Raw genomic sequence first — 24,350 nt, 5'->3', positions numbered from 1 at the left:
CTTGGGAGAGACAGGATGAAAAATCTGAAACATTGATTGACCTCAAGAATTTCATAGCCTATCAAGTCAATACCAAAAAATAAATAAATAAATAAACCTATTTGAATAATAATCAAAAGAGGTAAACAAACATTTCTCAAAAAATAGATAAGTAGCCAATGGGTATATGAAGTTTAACTCAATATCATTATCGTGAAAATAAAAATCAAAACCGAGAGGCGCAGCGGCGGCGGCGCCAGACGCACAGAGGCGCAGCGGCGGCGGCGCCAGACGCACAGAGGCGCAGCGGCGGCGGCGCCAGACGCACAGAGGCGCAGCGGCGGCGGCGCCAGACGCACAGAGGCGCAGCGGCGGCGGCGCCAGACGCACAGAGGCGCAGCGGCGGCGGCGCCAGACGCACAGAGGCGCAGCGGCGGCGGCGCCAGACGCACAGAGGCGCAGCGGCGGCGGCGCCAGACGCACAGAGGCGCAGCGGCGGCGGCGCCAGACGCACAGAGGCGCAGCGGCGGCGGCGCCAGACGCACAGAGGCGCAGCGGCGGCGGCGCCAGACGCACAGAGGCGCAGCGGCGGCGGCGCCAGACGCACAGAGGCGCAGCGGCGGCGGCGCCAGACGCACAGAGGCGCAGCGGCGGCGGCGCCAGACGCACAGAGGCGCAGCGGCGGCGGCGCCAGACGCACAGAGGCGCAGCGGCGGCGGCGCCAGACGCACAGAGGCGCAGCGGCGGCGGCGCCAGACGCACAGAGGCGCAGCGGCGGCGGCGCCAGACGCACAGAGGCGCAGCGGCGGCGGCGCCAGACGCGGCGCAGCGGCGGCGGCGCCAGACGCGGCGCAGCGGCGGCGGCGCCAGACGCGGCGCAGCGGCGGCGGCGCCAGACGCGGCGCAGCGGCGGCGGCAGCACGGCAGCGGCGCCAGACGCGGCTGAGCGGTGGCCAGACCCAAGCAGCTGGGACAGGCTGCAATAAGGAGAGCAGATCGCCCTACTACGATTGAATCAAAGAGGTAGGCCTTTGGTTGGCCAGGTCACTGGCACAAGGGGAGCCTGTTCCTGTCCTGAAGATCCTTCGGAGGGGTGAGAGGGTTCTTGGCCTGCAGCAGGAACCACAAAAGAGAGTGAGGGCATTTTGTAAGCGGAGCCCTTGGCCAGCAGGGAAACCTGATCCGGTTTCTAAAGGATCCATTGGATAGGATCAATAGGAGGAGATGGGCAGGCGCCAAGGCAAGAACTCACCCAATAATCCGAAAAACAACATGAAAACATCAGAACCCAATGATCTTACAACAGAAGTATTTGAACAACCTAACACAGAAGAAGTGGAAAAAATCGACTTTATGAAGATAATAGAGTCCCTTAAACAACATGTAAAAAATGCCCTTATGGAAATGGATGAGAAGTACAACAAAAAGTTTGAAGAAATGAGTAAATACGTACATGATACCCTGGGAAACCAAGAAAAAACCATCAAACAGGTAATGGAAACAGTTCAAGAATTGAAAACTGAAATGAAGGCAAAGAAGAAAATACAAACTGAGGACCAGCTGGATATGGAAAATCTAGGCCAACGAGCTGAGTCTACAGAAACAAGCATAATCAATAGAATCCAAGAGCTAGAAGAAAGACTCTCAGATGCTGAGGACACCATAGAGAAAATAAACGAACAGATCAAAGAAAACAGCAAAGCCAACAAATTCTCAACACAAAACATTCAGGAACTATGGGACACAATAAAAAAACCAAACCTAAGAATAATAGGAATAGAAGAAGGAGAAGAGTCACAGCTCAAAGGCTCAGAAAATATTTTCAACAAAATTATGGAAGAAAACTTTCCCAACTTAAAGAAAGATATTCATTTAAATATTCAAGAAGCATACAGAACACCAAACAGACTGGATCAAAGAAAAACATCTCCTCGCCATATAATAATCAAAACACAAAATATACAGGTTAAAGAAAGAATATTAAGAGCTGCAAAAGAAAAAGGGCAAGTAACTTATAAAGGTAAACCGATCAGACTTACACCTGACTTCTCGATGGAAACTATGAAAGCCAGAAGGTCCTGGATAGAGGTTCTGCAGAAGCTAAGAGACCATGGATGCAAACCCAAACTACTATACCCAGCCAAGCTATCGTTCACTATCAACGGAGAAAACAAGACATTCCAGGATAAGAACAAATTTAAACAATACATAGCCACAAATCCAGCCCTACAGAAAGTAATAGAAGGAAAATCGCAACCCAAGGAATCCACCACTGCCAACACTGCCTACAATAACCCAGGCATCTAATGGCCCTTCACGAGCACATCTCAAAGAAAGGAGACACACAATCTCTACTACCAAAAGCAATAAGAATAACCGGAGTAAACAACCACTGGTCATTAATATCACTTAATATTAATGGGCTCAATTCACCTATAAAAAGACACAGGCTAAAAGATTGGATACGAAAACAGGATCCAACATTCTGCTGTTTGCAAGAAACACATCTCAACCACAAAGACAGGCACCTACTCAGAGTAAAGGGTTGGGAAAAGGTGTTTCAAGCAAATGGTCCTAAGAAAAAAGCAGGTGTGGCCATACTAATTTCTAACAAAACTGACTTCAAACTAAAATCAATCAGAAGAGACCGAGACGGTCACTTTATACTCATAACAGGAACAATTCATCAGGAGGACGTCTCAATCCTGAATATATACGCCCCCAATATAAAAGCACCTACTTATGTAAAAGAAATATTACTAGAACTCAAGGCAGACATCAAACCACACACACTAGTAGTAGGAGACCTCAACACACCTCTCTCTCCAAGGGACAGGTCAATCAGACAGAAACCTAATAGAGAATTAAGAGAATTATTGGAGGTAATGAAGCAAATGGACTTAACAGACATCTATAGAACATTCCACCCAAATAGGAAAGAATATACCTTCTTCTCTGCAGCTCATGGAACCTTCTCAAAAATTGACCACATACTCGGAAACAAAGGAAACCTCCACAGATACAAAAAAATCTCAGTGTCCACCTGTGTCTTATCAGATCATCACGGATTAAAGTTAGAAGGCAACAACCACGCTGCCCCCAAAAAACCGAGAAACTCATGGAAACTGAACAGTCAACTACTGAACCACGCCTGGGTCAAGGAAGAAATCAAGAAAGAAATTAAAGTCTTCCTTGAATTTAATGAAAATAAAGGGACAACATACTCAAACCTATGGGACACAATGAAAGCAGTGCTAAGAGGAAAGTTCATAGCACTAAGTGCCCACTTAAAGAAAACGGAGAATGCATACATTGGGGACTTAAAAACACACCTGAAAGCTCTAGAAAAAAAAGAAGCAGACGCGCCCAGGAGAAGTAGAAGACTGGAAATAATAAAACTGAGGGCTGAAATCAACAAAATAGAAACACAGAAAACAGTCCAAAGAATCAATGAAACAAAAAGCTGGTTCTTGGAGAAAATCAACAAGATCGACAAACCCCTATCCAAACTAATTAAACGACAGAGAGAGAACACGCAAATAAATAAGATCAGAAATGAAAAGGGGGACATAACCACAGACACAGAGGAAATTCAGAGAATCATTAGATCTTACTACAAAAGCCTGTACGCCACAAAACTGGAAAATACAAAAGAAATGGACATTTTTTTAAATAAGTATCATATACCAAAGCTAAACCAAGACCAGGTGAATGATCTAAATAGACCGGTTTCTCGCGAAGAATTAGAAATGGTTATCAAAAATCTCCCTTCGAAAAAAAGCCCAGGACCAGATGGTTTCAATGCAGAATTCTACCAGAACTTCCAAGAAGAATTAATACCTATACTCCTTAAGGTATTTCACAATATAGAATCAGAAGAGTCATTGCCAAATTCCTTTTATGAAGCTACAGTTACCCTGATACCAAAACCACAAAAAGACCCAACCAAGAAAGAGAATTACAGACCGATCTCACTCATGAACATCGACGCAAAAATCTTCAATAAAATAATGGCAAACCGAATCCAAGAACACATAAGAAAAATTATCCATTATGATCAAGTAGGCTTCATCCCAGAGATGCAGGGCTGGTTCAACATACGCAAATCTATCAATGTAATCCACCATATAAATAAACTGAAAGAAAAAAACCATATGATCATTTCACTAGATGCGGAAAAAGCATTCGACAAAATTCAACACCCCTTTATGATAAAGGTCTTGGAGAGAATAGGGATACAAGGGTCCTACCTAAATATAATAAAAGCTATTTACAGCAAGCCAACAGCTAACATTAAATTGAACGGAGAAAAACTCAAAGCCATCCCACTAAAATCAGGAACACGACAAGGATGTCCACTCTCGCCATACCTCTTCAATATAGTGCTTGAAATTCTAGCAATAGCAATAAGACAACATAAGGAGATCAAGGGGATTCGTATTGGAAAGGAAGAAGTTAAGCTTTCGTTATTTGCAGATGATATGATAGTGTACATAAGCGACCCCAAAAATTCTACCAAAGAACTCCTACAGCTGATAAACAGCTTTAGTAACGTGGCAGGATACAAGATCAACTCCAAAAAATCAGTTGCCTTCCTATACACCAAGGATAAGGAAGCAGAGAGGGAAATCAGAGAAGCATCACCTTTCACGATAGCCACAAATAGCATAAAATACCTTGGGGTAACCCTGACCAAGGAAGTGAAAGATCTACTTGACAAGAACTATAAGTCTTTGAAGAAAGAAATTGAAGAAGACACCAGAAAATGGAAAGACCTCCCTTGCTCTTGGATTGGGAGGACCAACATAGTAAAAATGGCAATTCTACCAAAAGCAATCTATAGATTCAATGCAATCCCCATCAAAAGCCCATCAAAATTCTTCACAGATCTGGAGAAGACAATAATCAACTTTATATGGAAAAACAAAAAACCCAGGATAGCCAAAACAATCTTATACAATAAAAGATTGTCTGGAGGCATTACCATCCCTGACTTCAAACTCTATTACAGAGCTACAGTATTGAAAACAGCTTGGTATTGGCATAAAAACAGAGAAGTCGACCAATGGAATCGAATAGAAGACCCTGACATTAACCCACAAACCTATGAACACCTGATCTTCGATAAAGGAGCTAAAAGTATACAATGGAAAAAAGAGAGCATCTTCAACAAATGGTGCTGGCAAAACTGGATGTCAATCTGTAGAAGAATGAAAATAGATCCATATCTATCACCATGCACAAAACTCAAATCCAAATGGATTAAAGACCTCAATATCAGTCCGAACACACTGAACCTGATAGAAGAGAAAGTGGGAAGTACTCTACAGCACATGGGCACAGGAGACCACTTCCTATGTATAACCCCAGCAGCACAGACACTAAGGGCATCATTGAATAAATGGGACTTCCTGAGGCTGAGAAGCTTCTGTAAAGCAAAGGACACTGTCACTAAGACAAAAAGACAACCCACTGACTGGGAGAAGATCTTCACCAACCCTGCAACTGACAAAGGTTTGATCTCCAAAATATATAAAGAACTCAAGAAACTAGACCGTAAAAGGCTAATCAACCCAATTATAAAATGGGGCACTGATCTGAACAGAGAATTCTCAACAGAAGAACTTCAAATGGCCAAAAGACACTTAAGGTCATGCTCAACTTCCTTAGCGATCAGGGAAATGCAAATCAAGACAACTTTAAGATACCACCTTACACCTGTCAGAATGGCTAAAATCAAAAACACCAATGATAGCCTTTGCTGGAGAGGTTGTGGAGAAAGGGGTACACTCACCCATTGCTGGTGGGAATGCAAACTTGTGCAACCACTCTGGAAAGCAGTGTTTCGGTTTCTCAGGAAATTCGGGATCAACCTACCCCTGGATCCAGCAATACCACTCTTGGGAATATACCCAAGAGAGGCCCTATCATACAACAAAAGTATATGCTCAACTATGTTCATGGCAGCATTGTTTGTAATAGCCAGAACCTGGAAACAACCTAGATGCCCTTCAACGGAAGAATGGATGAAGAAAGTATGGAATATATACATATTAGAGTATTACTCAGCAGTAAAAAACAAGGACTTCTTGAATTTTGCATACAAATGGATGGAAATAGAAAACACTATCCTGAGTGAGGTAAGCCAGACCCAAAAAGAGGAACATGGGATGTACTCACTCATATTTGGTTTCTAGCCATAAATAAAGGACATTGAGCCTATAATTCATGTTCCTAGAGAAGCTAAATAAGGTGAATCCAAAGACAAACACATAGGCATCCTCAGGAATATTAACCTTCATCAGGCGATGAAAGGAGACAGAGACAGAGACCCACACGGGAGCACCGGACAGAAATCTCAAGGTCCAAATCAGGAGCAGAAGGAGACGGAGCACGAGCAAGGAACTCAGGACCACAAGGGGTGCACCCACACACTAAGACAATGGGGATGTTCTATTGGGATCTCACCAAGGCCAGCTGGCCTAGGTCTGAAAAAGCATGGGATAAATCCAGACTAGCTGAACATAGCGGACAATGAGGAATACTGAGAACTCAAGAACAATTGCAGTGGGTTTTTGATCCTACTGCACGTACTGGCTTTGTGGGAGCCTAGGCAGTTTGAATGCTCACCTTAGGAGACCTGGATAGAGGTGGGCAGTCCTTGGGCTTCCCACAGGTCAGGGAACCCTGATTGCTCTTCGAGCAGATGAGGGGGGGGGACTTGATCGGGGGAGGGGGAGGGAAATGGGAAGCGGTTGTGGGGAAGAGGCAGAAATTCTTAATAAATAAATAAATTAAAATAAAAAAAAAAAAATCAAAACCAAAATGAGACGCCATGCTGCCTCATTTAGAATGGCTATTATCAAAAAGACAAAAATAACAAACTGGCAATGGTAGGGAGAAGGAGGAATGCCCACATACTGTTGGCAAGAATACAGATTGTCACCGTCATTGCACAAAACCGTATTGAGGTACCTCAGAAAATTAAAAACAGAGCTATCAGATGATCAGCAGACCCACTGTTGTTTATACAGCCAAATGAGACAAAATCATATTGAAGAGACATCAGCCCTCCAGTGCTGACTGCAGCACCATTGGCTATAGCCAAGACAGAGAATCAGCCTAAGTACCTATCAGTGAACAAATGAGTCTTCAATGTGGTAGAAACACACAATGGAATTCATTCTTGAAAAAGTGGTATGGCCTTGGAGAATATTACACCACGTGAAATAATTGATGTGCTGAAACACCACTGCATGGTCTCATGCAAAAGAGTGCTCAGAAAAAGCTGGCCTTGTGGAATGAAGAAGAAGAGGGTGGTTACCAAAGGCTAGGAAGGATAGGAGGAGTGAGATGGGACAAGAGTGGTAGGCAGCGACAATGTTCCAGTAAAATAAGAAGCTTTAGTGCTTGGTTTCAGAGTACGGTGAGTTCTCTAAGCGTTAAGCTCTATATATTTCAAAATAACTAGAAAAGGAGGTTTTAAAGAGTCTTGGTACAAATTATAAGTGCTTAAGAAGAATACATAATTAGGCTGATTTGATGATTATATAATGTATGCACATATCAAAATATCTAATATTCCCTTATAGATCTTTATGAATATGTGCCAGTTGAAAAAATAATAAAAGTCTGATTTCAAAAGTTACCCAGTAGAGGAAGATTGAGGAGAAGTATATCTACAAGGATTTGTGGGACAATACCAGAATATTTAACTGTTTGCCATCAGGGTTTCAGGAGGAAAGAGGAAAGCAATTGGGTTATATATAAAAAAAAAACTACAAAATTGATAGGAATCAGAAAAAAGTAAGTTCTGATGTTCTGTTGCATGGAAAAGTTTCTACCATTAATTTTTTATTGATTTTTTTATTGAGCTTTACCTTGTTCTCTGATCTCCTCCCTGCCACTCCCCTCCCCTCAACATTCCCCCAAGGTCCCCATGCTCCCAATTTACTCAGTAGATCTTGTCTTTTTCTACTTCCCATGTAGATTAGATCTATGTATGTCTCTCTTAGGGTCCTCATTGTTGTCTAAATTCTCTGGGATTGTTTTCTTTGCTTTATGTTTAAAAACATACCATTATTTTTTAAAGGTTTTCTTTATTTAGTTACTATGTATACAATGTTCTGACTGTATGTATACTCACACAGGCTAAAAGAGGGCACCAGATCTCATTACAGATCATTGTGAGCCACCATGTGGTTCCTGGGAATTGAACTTGGGACCTCTGGAAGAGCAACCAGTGCTCATAACCTCTGAGCCATCTCTCCAGCCCCTATCATTAGTTTTTAAATGTGTGCTTCAGAATAACTACCAGAAAACATGTTTTCCATACTTACCACAGAGGAATTATAAAAATTGCATTTGATGGGTCCTCTCTAGTTGGATTTGGTCATCACACATTGCATACAGGACTGAACAACACACCGTGCCTCCCATAAACATGTGCAGGATGATACCTCAGCTAAAACTATAAGCATCTTATGAAATCATTTTAACAATACAAGGAGTCAAAATGGACAGTGGCCGAGATATGTTCCAATGAGAGCATAGGAACATGGGTGCATAAGATTATCAGTTACTCATAAATGTAGTGACATCTAAGCGGTCATTACATCCAGTCATCTCTTTTGCCAGTGAGAAAACTGATGACAAAGACGTTTGGTAACCTTTTTTAAGGGCTGACAATTAGCAGGTGCAAGGTCAGACCTTCAGTTTGGAAATGGGCCTTGATAGAAAGTTTTATTCCTGGACAGAAACGGAGAAGAAAACCTCCTTCGACACAGTTCATCTCTCCTCTGCAGTCTTGCTATTTTACAATAAATTTATTCTGGGTCTTGCTGCTTACCTCTTGAAGGTTGATTAGTTCTTTCCTTTGTATAAAAAACACTACTGTGACAGTTTTCCCCGACCTCTGCCTTCTCCCTGTATCTCCCTCCATCTGGCCTTCTACTCCGCATCTCTTCTGGGTCACACCCTTCACCAGGCCACTTTGCCACACCCACTCGCCAGTTAGTAAACTTGCCTTTTACCCTCAGCTCACTCCAGTCTGCCATTTCATCTGTCTGGAGAACCTGATTCAGATTTCAGAAAATACAAAGTGAGATATTAACCACAAGCCCTGCAGTCTGCTTAAACACTGTATGAAATCAGCTCTCAGGAAAAGGTCACAGGCTTGGGAAAACGCTGCTCACTCAGTCTTCTGGGAAGTATAGCAGAGGCTGCTCTGAGATAAAATTCACCTATGTGCAGGAAGCTTTATTAATTTCAGTTGTTGATTTTTAAAATCGTTCTAAAATTCTCGCTAATATCTTATTGGAATTGAGTCAGGAAAGAAGAACAGATATATGTTTTCCAGCAAGTTCCACAGCAGCACCAGCTTCAGCACATTTGATTTAACTATGTAAGTTTGAATATTTTTAGACAATACAGGGAGAGGGAAAAGTCCGTTCAGTTTATAGTCTGTCATCATAACCATTCAAGTCCACAAAACACACTTTATACAGCAAACCATGAAGATATTATAGCATATAGTTGTAAAGGAAGCCTTTAAACAAAATTCAAAAATATTTCGCTTTAAATTTTATTATATAAGTAATTGACCTTTTAGATTTTATTGAATGTACTACTTTTCTTAATAATCAACTATAGGCAGTTTTAATTTTTTTAATTTTTCTATAGCAGCAGACATTTAAAAGCTTTATTTAACCTAGAATAGCTAACACAAAATCAATAAATATCTGAACGCATATTGTCTGTACTAAATAGATTCAGAATTATAACAACAAAAGCAATGACAGTCAGTAAAATTACCAAACTTTAAAAAAATACTATCTGATCATGAAAATGATAATTATGTAAATAAGGATAAATGGGTTTAAATTCCCTAATGAATGATGAGTCAAATTAGTGGCAAGATCAATCAAAATATATTCCATATATGACTAACAACACTAAATTTGGCATTGACAAATATTGAATTTTTTAATTTATGTAACAGCATGATCATAGCATATGTCATCTCCAAAGCTACAGGCTATATTAAATTATATAAAGAATGGAATTGGGGATCGGTATGCTTATTTTATTTTTTGCTGCTACCTTTTATATACAAATAAATATTTTCTTTTCATTTACAGGCACATTTTTGATATCATCTTTATGAATTCTTTGAGAATTATATGCACTGTATTTTGAGTCTATTAAGCACCCCCACTTCTTTTTTCCCACGCTCTCCACACTCCCTGCCTTTCCCATCCAACTTTGAGATTTAGAAATAAATCTTTTTAAAGTCAGCTTAGATTTGGGAAGCATACACATTCACTCACATGCACACACCCATTCACACACTCAAATGCACACACATGCACACACTTAGAATAAATGATGGTTATTCCCCAAGTACTCCCTTACACATTAAGGAGGTGTTCCAGAGTTACACCCTAATCAATATGTAGTTAACAGTCACCTTCCCATTGAGTTTATTATCTATTATGTATCAAATGACATGATAAACCCTAAATCAGAGAAATAAGATGCAGACATTCAGGACTGGAGAGATGGATCAGATGTTAATACTGGGTTCAATTCCCAGCACCCACATGGCCGCATGGTAGCTCAACGGCCGCCTAGAACTCCAGTTTGGGATGATCCAGCACCCTCACATAGTACATGTAGGCAAAACACCAACGTACATAAAATTTAAAAAGATAAATTATGTATACATATAGACATGCTTACCCCAGATTTGGTAAAGTGAACCCACACACTGCTCAGCTATAAGAAGAGCTATTCGACAAGCTAGGAGCTTACAAACATGTAGACGGAGGAAAGGCATAAGAGTTAACATATGAATGCTGAAAACCATATTAATCATAGCACACAAAAAATTGTTCTATGCACTCGGACTGTCAGGTCTGAGTCTGGTATCATTATATAATTGGTTTATTGCCATATATAAACAATAATTTCCAGAGTTCTGATAAAAATGGATGACAAAGGCTTTACCTAGTGCACCAAGCTTGTGACACGAGAACTAGATCAGCCAGCAAAAGAGTCATACATGTGAGATAGGGTACCTTCCGATATTAGCATATCTGGCTTAGGAAACGAAACGCTACTATCATACAAAGGCAAGAACTTCAAAATCACTAAACCACACTTTAATCCTAAAGAAAACACGTTAGAAACGTTATTTCAAGCAGCAAAGCAGAGTCATTTGCTGGACAGGAGGAGGATAGTTAACGTCTCTTTCTGGTTTGGAGACCCTGCTGCCCAGGCTGTCCTCGTATCAGACTAGCCTCATACTCCCAGTAATCCTCCTGCCTCAGTCACTCTTCAGCAATGGTATTACAGATGTGAGGCACCATATTCAATCAGAGCACTGCTTACAAAGAGAATAGTCACTTTCAGAGAGCAGTCAAGAAAGAATACAAGAAAATAAGCCTCCAAGTCTCCCTGCACACTGCCACTCGGACAGAACCAGATTCCCGACACTGTGCCCAAATCTTGACATCTAAGCTTTAAATGTTGGCAGTTATTCTTGAAATTCCCAAAAATGATCTAAAGAGCTAAAATTACTCCTGTATGGTAGAATATATATATATATATATATATATAAACAGCTTGGTTATGAAATGGATAAATTCATTTTTTAAAATTGTAAGAAGTCATTAATGTATCAAGAACAAACAATTTCTGGTTTGCGTTTTAGAGGCATCGTCTGTTTTCTGAAGAGAAGACTAGAGAGCAACAGAACACTTATTAAGTTGGCAGGTCAGAGCCTCTGAGCAAGAGCTGGGTCACTGGCAGGTTCAGCTCACAACTGGGAGCAGGCTGTCAAAGAGGCAAGAGCTGCCTTCCTCCTTTCTCAACGCCTGGAACCATAGTCAGTGGAAAACACTGTCCAAAAGCTTACAACACAAACTGCTCTCCACCAGCTAATAGTATTAACTTAGCCTGAGAACCTGGAAATATAGATTCCCAAGCCCTACTTCAGAATTCATACTTTAAGGAAATTCCTCCATGAGATTTGTGTCTGCACATAGAAGGTAAAGAGGCAATGGCCTAAGGAAGACGGCCATTCTTCCTTATCACAGAACTACACAACCTATTCTAAGGAAGACGGCCATTCTTCCTTATCACAGAACTACACAGCCTATTCCAAGTGTTTGGCTTAAACTTAAACTTCTCTATACCCTGTATGACTCTAACCCCAACCCTAACCCTAAGAGGATGGAACAGTGATCTCACCAGAGATGACCACTCAGGCACAGATTATAGTCCATTGAAAGTCATTATTCCAGGTGAATGGGACTACTCTCAGGTATTCAAGATCGAAATGTAGCACCAAGTGTCCAGAGTCCAGGGTTTTTGAGTGCAAAAACCACATCCTGACATCTAGCTCAGCTCGGGAGGGGGGGGGGGGAGTGAAGGACAGGTGGGGAGCTGGGAGGGGTAGTGTCACATAAGCAAGCAATTTGACAGAATCTAAGATAAGCAGTTAGCTGGGGTGATGGGGGAGGAGCAGTCAGCTGCAGTGGGGTGGTTATGAGCAAGCAAGCAGTTTAACAGAAGCTAAGATAAGCAGTCAGCTGGGGTGATGGGGGAGGAGCAGTCAGCTGCAGTGGGGTGGTTATGAGCAAGCAAGCAGTTTAACAGAAGCTAAGATAAGCAGTTAGCTGGGAGGGGTGCCACTCAAGCCAGCAGTTCAACACAAGCTAGTCAGCCGATGCATCTTGACCTTGGGTTCCTAGAATAGAGTTGGGTAATTTTCCACAGCCTTCTCCATCTAGGAGCTCAAATTTAAGTGAAACCTAAAATAGCCTCAGAAAGAATACAGGAGACTTCTGCACCGTCTTACCCTTCACCCCAGCACCAAATTCAGACTGAGTTCAACATCAAGCATAGTCATCTGAATGAATTAATCTTAAGACTGGGACCAAATTGAGTCACCCATCTGTCTCATTCTGCTCCTCCTGCTGGATGTTTTACTGTCAGCCACAGTCTACGAGTAGAGCTGGAAGAGTGTGACTGGAGATGACAAAGGAGCTGGCACACATATCCCTAATTCATTGTCTCTACATACCCCTCTGTTGACAATGATATACCCATAGTCCTTCATGTTTGGTTGAAAGTGTCACCTCACCCCCTGGCATCCATGTAGCCAAAGGATCTGGAACGTTTGGATTAAGGCTTCATGTCAACCCCTGGCACCCCTATACCCAAAGAGTCTGGGATGTTTGGGTTAAGGCTTCACCTCAGCCCCTGGCATCCATGTAGCCAAAAAGTCTAGAATGGGTGGGAAGTTCCATCCCAAGTCCCCTCCCCTGGGAGTTGCCTCAGTCCAGAATCCACCTCCGAGAAAGCCCACCAACGATGACTCCTTCCCCAGAGAGGCTCAAGACCACTCTCATAGGGTATTTAAACTGCCCCCCAGAAAACAAACACGTGGTTTCCCGGTCTTCCTCCCCATCTCCTCTCTGAGGGCCTGAAAGGCCATTGGGAGCACTAGTATCCATTAAACCTGGGCTTTTTCTAATTTGGTTTGACTTGATCTGATTTGGATTATTTTGTCGGCGGAGAGACTTATTGGGCCATAAAAACTTTTCACTTCACATGCATATAACCTAAAAATTTACCTCTAGACTAATAAATTACTACAAATTTGAGTTCATTGTCATCATTTATAATTCTGGAAGCTTCACATTTAAAAGTCTGCATATCCATATTCCATTCTACAAGTCAGAGAATCCATTCCATCATAGCAACATATTCATATCAAGTCTCAGCTGTCTCAATCAGATATTAGCCTGGCTCTCCCCTACTCTCTCAGTTCTCCCCAACAGCATGAACAACACTGTCAGTGGCCGTCTGTCATCTTCTCCTTGGTATTATTCATTTATTTGTATTCCCAGCCTGACTCCGACGGGCACTTGAATTTGCACCCCCTCAGAGATGGTCTCGGCCATGCCTTGTCTCTGACCTACACTCTGCGTGTGTAATTCAGGAAAGGGAACGACCACCAACCATCGGAGTCACTCCTTCTGCTGGCGGACTTTGTGAGCTGCAGTCAGTTTCCAGGTCTACCTACTTCACTTTACATACACAGGATGCTGTCTTCCTTCACAATCCACCCTGACTCAAATATTTAATTATTGCAATTAGTTCTTTTAAGGTCTGTTCTTCACAATTAAAAATAAGAATGACCCACAAAAGCAGGTACGGAACAGTTCATTGTTCAGCCATTCCTTTGGAGCCATCTCAGAACTCTGGGTGATTTACCAAAATGGAAAGATCCTTGAGGACAATTGGTTTCCCTTTTTGGTTTGGTTTGGTTTGGTTTGGTTTATTGACGCACTCAGTGTTTGCTATTCATATAACCAATAGCCTCCAAGAAGGAAATATGCCCCCTCACTCTCTCTCTCTTCCCCCCATTTCTCTCCTTTTCTCTCTCCTCCCTCACCTCTAAGAAGGTATCTGTCTTCTCCAGGCACATCTGCTTTTGAAATCCCAGGTACCAGACCTATGAAAAATAAATGTTTGCACATAAGCCCCTGGACTATGGTGTTTTTATTGTGCCAAATTGACTGGCAATATTAAATAAATACTTATTGAATAAGAGGACCTTCCTAAGGATTATTAAATTTTTTAATTTACAGATTTTGAATGAATGTATCACATCATCATATAATATATGGTGGTTTGTCTGCCAACCTAATTTCTACTTGGGTTGATCAAACCATTCTACATTAGTGACAATGAGAACAGGCAGTGGACGGTGGAACCATTACAGACTGAGACCTACGGCCTGTCACTGCTGATTTGACAAGAATAGAGCACCAAGAAGACCCACAAACTGCCTCATAAGATTTCAACCTGTTCAGTGTTGCGACCCCACCATAGCCATTAGCATCAAGAGCGTGAATTATCGTGCAAACTCCCCTGAAGAAATGCGTGACTGCGGAACTGTGGCCCACAGAATAAAGTCACACTCTTATGGTCTCACACCATCCCACACAAGCTTTATAATAGCAATTTACGTCTGTCATCTGTTGACCAAATCAGCAAGCTAATGGATGTTCACCTCTTACCAAATCATGTGAGGGACGACTGTGCACACACATACACACACATTCTGTGTGTTCTGGAACACAAATATTCTGTGTGTATGTGTGTGTGCGTGTGCCTGTCTGTGTCTGTGTATTTATGTATGCATGCACATATGCCTGTATGTGTGTCTGTATGTATGTATGTATGTTATTTTCCTCCAGTGTTTTGAATTGACCATTTCTTTTTTTTTCTTTCTTTCTTTTATTTTTTTTTAATTAAGAAAAGAAGAAAAAAAAACATAAACAAAAAACAAGTTTCCACCTCCTCCCAGCCTCCCATTTCCCTCCCCCTCCTCCCACCCTTCTCCCCTTCCCCCACTCCTCTCCCCCTCCCTCTCCAGTCCACAGAGCAGTCCGGGTTCCATTTCTGAATTCTCACCCAACAGGAGCAGTCACGCTCATTCTATCAGTGCATAACACCCATTGTTTCAGTAAAATTTGTTTGAGAGTTGTTCTCTCAAGAAAAATATTCTAGAAAAAGTCTATTGTCACACAGCTGACACTTCGTTAGATTCTAATGCACATATACACACACAAAAAAAAAACAACACTTTTTTGGTTGTGTGTCCAGTCCACAGAGACAACAACTATAAAGGACACCTTGCTTTTCTTAGTAGAAAAGTATGATCTTTTTCATAATAGAACAAGCATACTGTGGATATTATGAAGCAGGGGTGTTAGGAGAGAGTGAACGTAGTTACTTCTTGAATATTTAAGTACAATTTCATTTACTTTCAGCAAGAAAAAGGCACTTTAAAAAGATTTTTTAAAAAAACTAAGATTCAAATGAAAGAATACCAGGGCAGCATTTGCACATACAGAGGACAATTTTAAATTATAGAGGTTTTGGTTTACTCTGGAAAGAATCTGTCTCCTCCTAGCCCAGGCTATCCCAACTTGAAACTTGAGTTCCGGAACACAAATATACTGTCCCCAAATCTTCTATCTTGCATCCACTGTGACTATGTCCACGTATTTGTTGATGAAGAGATGCCTGGTTCGCCAAAGAAAGCCGAGTGCTGCTCTGAACTAGTAAGCACAGCAACAGGAGGGCACAGGCAATTAACACAGCAAATTGGAAGGTTTAGAATCTTCGCATGACCTTTAAGGAGCAACAAAGTTGCCCGTTCACATACATGCAATTATACACTGACAAGTTTGTAGGGAGTAATGTATAAATATGCAAATATTTAGTAAAACAAGCCTTGGCACCCAAAGCCACCTCAAACTCTCTAGGTTTTGTGTGCACGGTTTGTTCTGCAAAGCCCACAATTAAGAGCAAAGGCGATGCATTTGTCTGGTTGTCTCCACTTTGTCGAGTACTGAGTCTGCCATCGTAGTAATTGCTGGAATGCAACGTTATTGCATTATTGAATCTCACAGTAAGGAGTTTCCAAAATCTACTGCATAGAAAAAAGCAATACAAATATAAGTTTAATTGAATGACCAGATGTACTATTGCTAGAGGAAAGGGAAATATACCTTTGCTAACTGGCCATTCAGGGAAAATCATAAAGCAATTACAGCTCCTAAGGAACAATTTGGGAATCTGAAGGAAGATTAACCGGGCTTCATCTAATATAGGCAAGTATACTCTGATTCCTTAGCTATATCCCAGGCCTCACCTGGGTCATTGTAAGCACATTAGAAGTCTCTCCTTACAGCCTATGTATTCACTATCCATCTGATTTGCAAGCAAACTAAGCTCTGTGATTTCTGATGGCAATGCCAATCACTTGCCAAACTGATACCAAATTAGTGAATAGTGGGTCTATTATTACAGTCCTCGGTGAGAGCCAACAAAGACATGTCAGGGAAAAAAAGAGTCTTATATTTTGTGTTTGTAACTTAGTGGTCGATGAAAGTATCTTAGAAATAAAAATATATGTGCTGCATATAACAATGGATCAAAGTGTAAAACTCAATCATAAGTTATTTTGTTAAGCTATGGATGCAGTTTGCTGTAGGTCATTATGTAAATTAGCAGAAACTGGATATATACAAATAAAGACCTTTAATAAAGTTTTTCTTGTCTTTTTTAACACAAAATCAATGTTTTACATGGCTACCATTAAAAACATTTGCATATGTATGGACATAGAGATGATATAGAAACACAACGCACAAGAAATATATCTAAATTCTACTTCCTTCATACTCTAGAAAGCATAGGCATTCTTCTTCAAATTTCTATAAGAAAAAGAAACAGAAGACAAAATGAGCAGTTTTACTTCATGATAAGAACTCTGAAACACTGCGCTGAATGCAGAGAGTCAGACCTGCAGCAAACTACGTAACATGCCCGTGTCCCATGGCAACTGCAGAACAGAAGCGAACTTCTAGGGTCTGCCCGCTAGTCCCACCTGTCCGTAAACCGCTCCAGGCCGCGCTCCAAACTTAAAATACCCGCTCTTTTCTTTATCAATGAAATGTCTAAATAGCTCGATGTACTCCAGCTAAAGCTCCAAAGAATTCCCCCAACAGAATGGTAAATTCTCCTCTTCCAAGGCATCACAACAAGAGTGACTGAAAAGGAAGGCACATCCCGTGAAACACCGTGTGCGCAAGGGGCCCAGAAATGCTGCAGCTTCAGCCGGCTTGGCCTTCATGGCTAGCAGCAGCTGGTATTAATGAATTTCTTCTCTTTGTTTTGATGGGGTCCTGCTAGTAACAGATTGATGAATTGCATTTGTAAATACCAGACATAGATCAAAGCAGACTGTTAGACGCTTATTTTTACCTCGATTTATAGGTTCTCGCCAAGAAAACAAGACCGCCATTATATGGTAAAGTTCCTCATTTTTGCTTGAATTTTCAATGAACAAAACAGCTGCCAAATAATGCTACTTAGTGAGGCATCTCTAATAAAATACTGCAGAATTGCAAGTCGGGCCACTGAGCTGTTTCCATTCTGAATGTTACAGCTTTTCAAATATGATAGACGCAGCCAATGGCACTTCGGAGAGTTCCTCGTTTGGGACATGCATTACAAATCTTATTAGCAAATGTCCATCAGTTTGCAACTACACCTCAGCTTGAACACGATCCAACAGTACTCTCTTTTGAGAGCCGTGATAAGAAACGCTGGAGAGGCAATGACTACCCTTCCTGTTCAGGGTAATCCATAAGATCCAGTTGGTGCTAAGTCGACCTTAAACTATACTTTGGACATTTCCATATGAAAATGCCATTTAAGATGGCTATCAAAACACTATGTTACAAATACTAAATCCAGGACTACTAAGTTTCTCTGACAAGGCAAAATAAATTCTCTAAAATGTTATACCACCCAAAGTTTTATCACTTTATAAATTTTTAAAAGGGAAAAGTGGCTAAGTCTAAAAATAGACCTTTCTTTACAGGCATGACATCACATTTTGTAACTTGGTGGTTAGTAAATACTATAATGCAGATAATGCAGCGGCTGAGCAGACTGTATCCATTTTGAGTCAGGTTCACAGGCATCTTTTCTCTCCACTTTGTCACCGTTACAATAGCTAACATTCTTCCAATTCAAAATCACACCCACACGCACACACCCAGGCCCCTCACCTTCCCCTCTCTCGTAACTTGTAACATTGTATAGGAATTTGCTTTGACACAAAGGTTTCCTGACTCTTTAAGAAGCATAAAAGGAAGAGCACTGTATGTAAATGTGAAGCTGAGCATGCTCAACCACCGTTTTTAAAGGCAAGAAAATAACCACGACTTTCAGGGGATTTTTTAATGCCATTTTGAATTAGCAACACTAAAACTATGTTTGCCTCTTACAAGTCTCCCCGTGCCTAAGTCCTCAGTTTACAATGACAGTGTTCTCAAAACCTTATCATATAAATAATACAAGCGAACTGTTTGCACTGGAAATTGGGGAAATTAGAATAAAGCAAGCTTCAGTGTGGTTACTGGTGGCTTATAAGTGGTTACTGATGGCTTTTAAAATTAAGACTTTAAAAAGGTCAAAACAATTGACTGGAGAGATACCGAACAGCATGAAGAAGAAAAAGAATCAAATGTTTCTGATCTGTTATTGGAAATGTATGAGGTTTGGGGCGGATTTTAAAATTGTAAAGTACTTACCAGTTAGGGAATACATGTGCAAACATGGAAAGGGAAAATACAATATCCCTCACGCTCTGATTCTTTCACCGACAAATGTATGTTTAATCTTCTTTGCCAGTAATCTCCTTTATTACTTCACATGGAAACCTTAAATTAATTACTCAATTGTCTTAAGTTATCTCGCCTAATAGAGCAGTTTAAAGGTGCTAATTGATAACACTCTGAAGGGTAGTGTCTGCACCAATCTGGCTGGGCAGACAGGAACCAGATAATTACCAGCCAGCTGACAGTCATTGAAATTTCACCCTGTCCAGAGAAGGACCCTCAGACACTGAGTTATTGGGGGTGGCTGAGTTATTTGGGCGTCTCTTCAGAGTGAGAAAAACTAGGTGTGGGATCTAGATGAGCTTTTGTTTGTTTTCAAACCCAGCAAGGACTTTGAAATTCAAGAGGAGGTTTCACACTCAGAAAAGGAGGCTGTTTTATTCTCTCTCTTATTGGCATGAGGAAAACTCACCAAGCACACAGGGTGGGAGTAGCTGGTCACTGTAGTTACTACACATTCAATTCCTAAGGCTTGGGCAATGGTTTAACACTGGCCACGAAGTGGAATACTGAACGGGAAAGCATGGTCTCCCCAAGGGCTCTTAGAGAACCTTGGGTACCTCCTCCAGTGGAGACCGGACGGCTCAGCCGGCAGCTCCAGAAGAAATAGGGCAATGGACCTCAAACTTTGCCTTTACAAAAGCAGTTTCTGGAAATGTGCCTGCTAATAGCTAAGAGCCATCCATCCCTGAAGACACCTCTTGGTAGACACCTAGCCTTTTAGAAGGAGGAGGGGGCAGCAAGGCAGGTGGGCAGAGAAACCTGCGCTACAGGCAAGATGTGGAAGACATCTGCCTAGAAAGAAATGAAAAGCCAGTAGTTCCTCACCACCACCGCCACCGCCAGCTGTGCCTCCCCCCCCCCCCAAAAAAAAGCTGTTCATTGAAAGACCCTTTATGAAGGCTGTCTTGTAGTAGCCTTTACAAAAAGCTATTTCATTCGGTAATAACGAGTCTGTTGCCAGAATGAAAGAAAACCTTTAAGCGGGCGAGGCTCCGGAACTTAGGAACGCGGTTCTTGATGGGCATAGTTAAAGGTGGAGGGATCAAAACCCCCCACGGAAACGCCCACCCTCTGCAGACAGGCCTGAGAATGAACTAGTCAGAAGTGAACAGAAAGTAGGTATTGCAGACAGGCGACCTGCCGCGTTCCGTGGATCATCATCAGTCCTCACTGATTTCCGCCTTGACTGCGACCCCCCAACTCCTTATGAAAAGTCTCAAATGCTCACCAGCCAGAACTGGCGAGGGAGTCAATTAAAACCCTCTTGGGTCCTCGCTTGGGTCTCTCGCCTTCTGAAATAAGAAAGGGGAGGGGAGGACCCTGCTACCCAAATCTCATGTCATGGCTCGTCCCCCTCCGGTTGTCCCTCATCCCCGCCCCGTCCTTACTGTCTTCGGGGGCAGGGGAAGCAGGCTGCGGGACCGCATCTACCCTCATCATAGTCTCCTGGGGGGAGCTCGTTTCTGCCCCGGGCCCTCGAGGAAGCGGAGGGAAGCAAGGTGCCCACGCGGGCTGGGGGGGCGCTCGGTCCTCGCGTGGCCACTGGGGTCCCCAAAGCCAGAAGGTTCCCGAAGGCGCGGCTCGCACCTACCTGCAGCCGGGCGTCCCGGTGGCGGCAGCACCTAGCGATGGTCCTGTAGCTTCCGCGGGCCGACGCCAGCCTTACCGCTCATGCATCGCTTCGGAGATGCCGGTCCGCTGGCACCATCCAGGGGCATAGGGACCTGAAGTCCGCCGGTGTGTGCGAGCGAGTGTGACCCCGAGTGCGCGTGTGGGTGCTGCCTCCTCCGAAGGCTAAAGGGGGGCTCGGCAGTGTCTTCACATACAAGCTGGGGGGTCCCCTCCCCGAAGCAAGTGGGAGGTGCAGCGCGCGAGGCCGGTCTCTGGTCTCTGGTCTTTATCCCACAGTGTCAAAGTAATCAAAAGGTTTGTTGACTGAGCGAAAGGAAGCCAAAGTGTCCGCAGCCCCCGGCGGCGCCCCTGGTCGCCCTGGCTGTCCTCGGCGCTGCGCCCGGTGCGCTCCGCTCCCGCGACTGCCAGGAGGATCCAGGCGGGCTCCAGCAATCGCCGGTCTTATTCCATCTCCGATTTGTTTGCTTTTAGCCGCGAGCGAAGACTTTTCCTCTCACCCCGCGTCGTCTTTCCCTTTCACACACGCGCGCGCTCACACGTCCCCCACCCCTCTCCCGCCCTCCCCCGGGTTCTCTGGGGAAAGGCAATTGGACGCGATGATTCACCTTCAACAGAGCAGCCTCCACCGTGCGACTCCTCGAGTTTCCCCGGTTCGCTCAGGTCTATGAGGCTCCGGTGTGGACCGGTTCTGAGCAGGCTCGCTGGCTCTGCGCTCTGCCGCCGTCCCCCCGCGAGGCGTCCGCGTTCCCGCAGCTCGCACACAGGTCCCCGCCGGTGCCCTCTCCGACACCTGGACGCGGTTGACTCCGAGTCCACTTAGCAGCAACTCCTGACCAGCTGCAGCCCCTCGACCCCGCCTTCAAGTGCAGCCGGCCGAGGTCCTCGCAGCCCGCCCGCTGCCACTCTAAGGCATCGCGTGCTTCAAGGAAAAGGAACCCTCTGCTGTCCCCCAGTCACGGGTGCGCCTAGCGCGAAGGTGCGAGTTCCAGCATCAGACACAAGCGAGCAGGTGTCGCCTGTGTCACTTCGCTAAAGGCGGGAGTGAGAAAGAACAGAACAAGGGGAGGGGCCCGAGGAAACAAATCCAGATCACCAGGAGAAAAAGAAGCCAAAAGCAATCAAAAGCTCCTCCTCTCTGAGTCCCACCACAAACGTTGTACTGTCAAAATACACCAGTGATGATGTTAGAAAGTCACCCCAACGGGCAGAACCCCGCTGGTCCACCCTAGACCCCCTGTTCCACTCAGCGGGCTGACCACCACAATAGGAGCGACTGGCCCCACAGTACAAAACACAGAGAAGGCAGAGAGAGCTGGGTTCTGACACTCCAGGCTGGGTTAAGCAGTAAAATGGGATGACAAGACAGGGAGGCTTTTGACTCCCGCTCTCTCTCCCTCCCAATTCTGTTAACAGTGGCTGCAGCGGTTGAGAGCAAACCACCTTCCTGCAGAAAAACACAGGACCAGGCAGCGGCAAAAGCTACAAATACTGGACTATGTCTCCCTCTAGCGGGAAAACTGAGTTAGACCGCTTTGCGGGCTATCATTGGGACTCCGAATTTTTTTTCCACAAATTATAAAAAAGAAAATATTATCCAATGGCAGAAAATTTTGCATTTCTACCACTTCCAAACGCTGATGGATTTAAAGGTAAGATTTTTCTACACAATCCCATGCCAGCATATTCATTGCTGAAGGAATCTCCTGATGATTACAGAAACCTCATAGCAGGACCCTAGATGGTCATGTCCTTAAGGCCAAACTGGGTCTTGGTTTAACAGTGTACATGTGATGTCGCAAAAAAAAAAAAAAAAAAAAAAAAATCCTTCTTAGCCTCCGTTCATTTTGATCGTGTTTATAAATGAGAAAAACTGTAAACTAGTAGTTAGGATAGTATGAAAAATGAGTAAATAAGAATAGAATTAGACACAAAGAAAGAAAATGCTGACTCGGGAAACCTTACCCAATCCTTACTCGAGGATCTTGTTTTTAATTGATTCCTCCTGTTCAGCTAGGTTAATTTTTCAAGATGGCTTAATTCTTTCCAGTTCAAAGGTTCTGTGTTTTCATGGCCCTTAGTCATTGAAATATTAACATAATTCTTTCCAACTGGTATAAACTAATACTTATTACCATATTTACAAAGAACTAGGGACTATGTTTTGGTTAGTGACTTTATGGTAACGTGCTTAGTAATTTAGCCATGTTTTCTATCTAAAGGGTTTCAGGTAATGAAGTTGGGAGCTCTATTTTAATAGTGTGTCCCTGCAGATTTTGTATGAAGGATTTGTTCCGTCAGCCACGATTAAAGTAGGTCCACCTGTAACTTTGCTATTTCAATTTTGTGAACCTTGTCATTTAGTAGGTGGCTTGCTTTGCACATGTCTGTGTCTTTAATTATAGAATATGGATTGCAGTTATTATTAAACCCTTTTCTATTCATTTTGAATTTTTGTACTTATTCTAACTTGGTCATTGTGCTTAGTATACAGTCTTCAAGAAAGACAGTGATTTTTTTTTTAATTGACCACAGCTGAAGCAATTTCAAATGAGAATCCAAAACAAAATAACAGGGTTTTGCATTTGAATTGATTATGCTACCGTAGGTTTGAGACTCTCTGGGGCCTGACAATCGTTTGTTTCCTGCATACTTCAAACGACCTCTTTCAAAAGGCCAATGTCTCTTGTGACTCGAGATTTTTATTTTACCTCAATCACATGGTAACTCATTTCCCTAGGGAACAAAGTTGTTTTTTTTTAAATACCTGGCACTGTTTCCTTGCAAATCTTACAATAATCTTCTATTTCCTCTGTCCATCATTGATTCCAAGCAAAAATGACATTAACACCCTGGATTCTCCACAAATAGGAAAAATCATCTCAACATCCCTTCAGAACATTGGCAGTCCCACGAGGAGTGAAAGGCATGAACTATCTTTCTAAATCTTGACACGTAGGGCCTTTGTGGTTTCATGAAAACCTATCAGTTTTATCATATTTATTTCTGTTGTTAAAACATGGGACACTTTGGGACATATTGGGCCAACGTAGCCCAATATGTTTTTATCAGCAGATGAAAATGTTAGTAAAGAGAACAGATGTGTAATTACAAACCACAACACAAGTTCCTCATCTGGAGTCCTGCATCCGAATCCTCTAGCACCTCTGTGCTCTCTGCAGATCTCCAGGCGAACAGATCCAGATCCCCTTCAGACCGAGGTGTTGGGCTCAGGACTCTCAGGACCCGGAAGCAAAAGCTTCTGCTTTCCTCCCGAAAGGACCAGATAGGCAGACACTCATCCACTTTAACAGAACACCAGGGTTGATAATCTACCATCCATTTAGTCAAGCTTTCTGCCTCCTCTGCTTTGTGGATGGGAGGAACTGGACTACCATCCCCTCGTAAGTCGCCACATTCTGAGAACTCAGTTACTACTGCTACTACTGCACGTCTTCTTCTCTC

At 43.0% G+C, this 24,350-nt stretch overlaps 1 protein-coding gene across 2 annotated transcripts in view; it reads right to left on the bottom strand.

The window, feature by feature from the left end:
• The window catches only part of Tafa2 (TAFA chemokine like family member 2), a 452,112-nt gene extending 429,904 nt beyond the window's left edge, over positions 1-22,208 (bottom strand). Inside the window, exon 1 of one of the 2 annotated variants that reach the window (XR_005976475.1) lies at positions 20,848-22,208. The gene's annotated coding sequence lies outside the window, so the exon portion shown is untranslated. The remainder of the gene's footprint in view (positions 1-20,847) is intronic. The other variant, XM_041676392.1, reaches the window with a different exon arrangement.
• Between the last annotated feature and the right edge of the window lie 2,142 nt (positions 22,209-24,350).

Source organism: Microtus oregoni, unplaced genomic scaffold (assembly GCF_018167655.1).
Source record: "Microtus oregoni isolate MIOR12 unplaced genomic scaffold, Mior012 000001F_ref0000356, whole genome shotgun sequence".
Classification (NCBI taxonomy): Eukaryota; Metazoa; Chordata; class Mammalia; order Rodentia; family Cricetidae; genus Microtus; species Microtus oregoni.
This window is presented reverse-complemented; position numbering and strand designations above follow the sequence as displayed.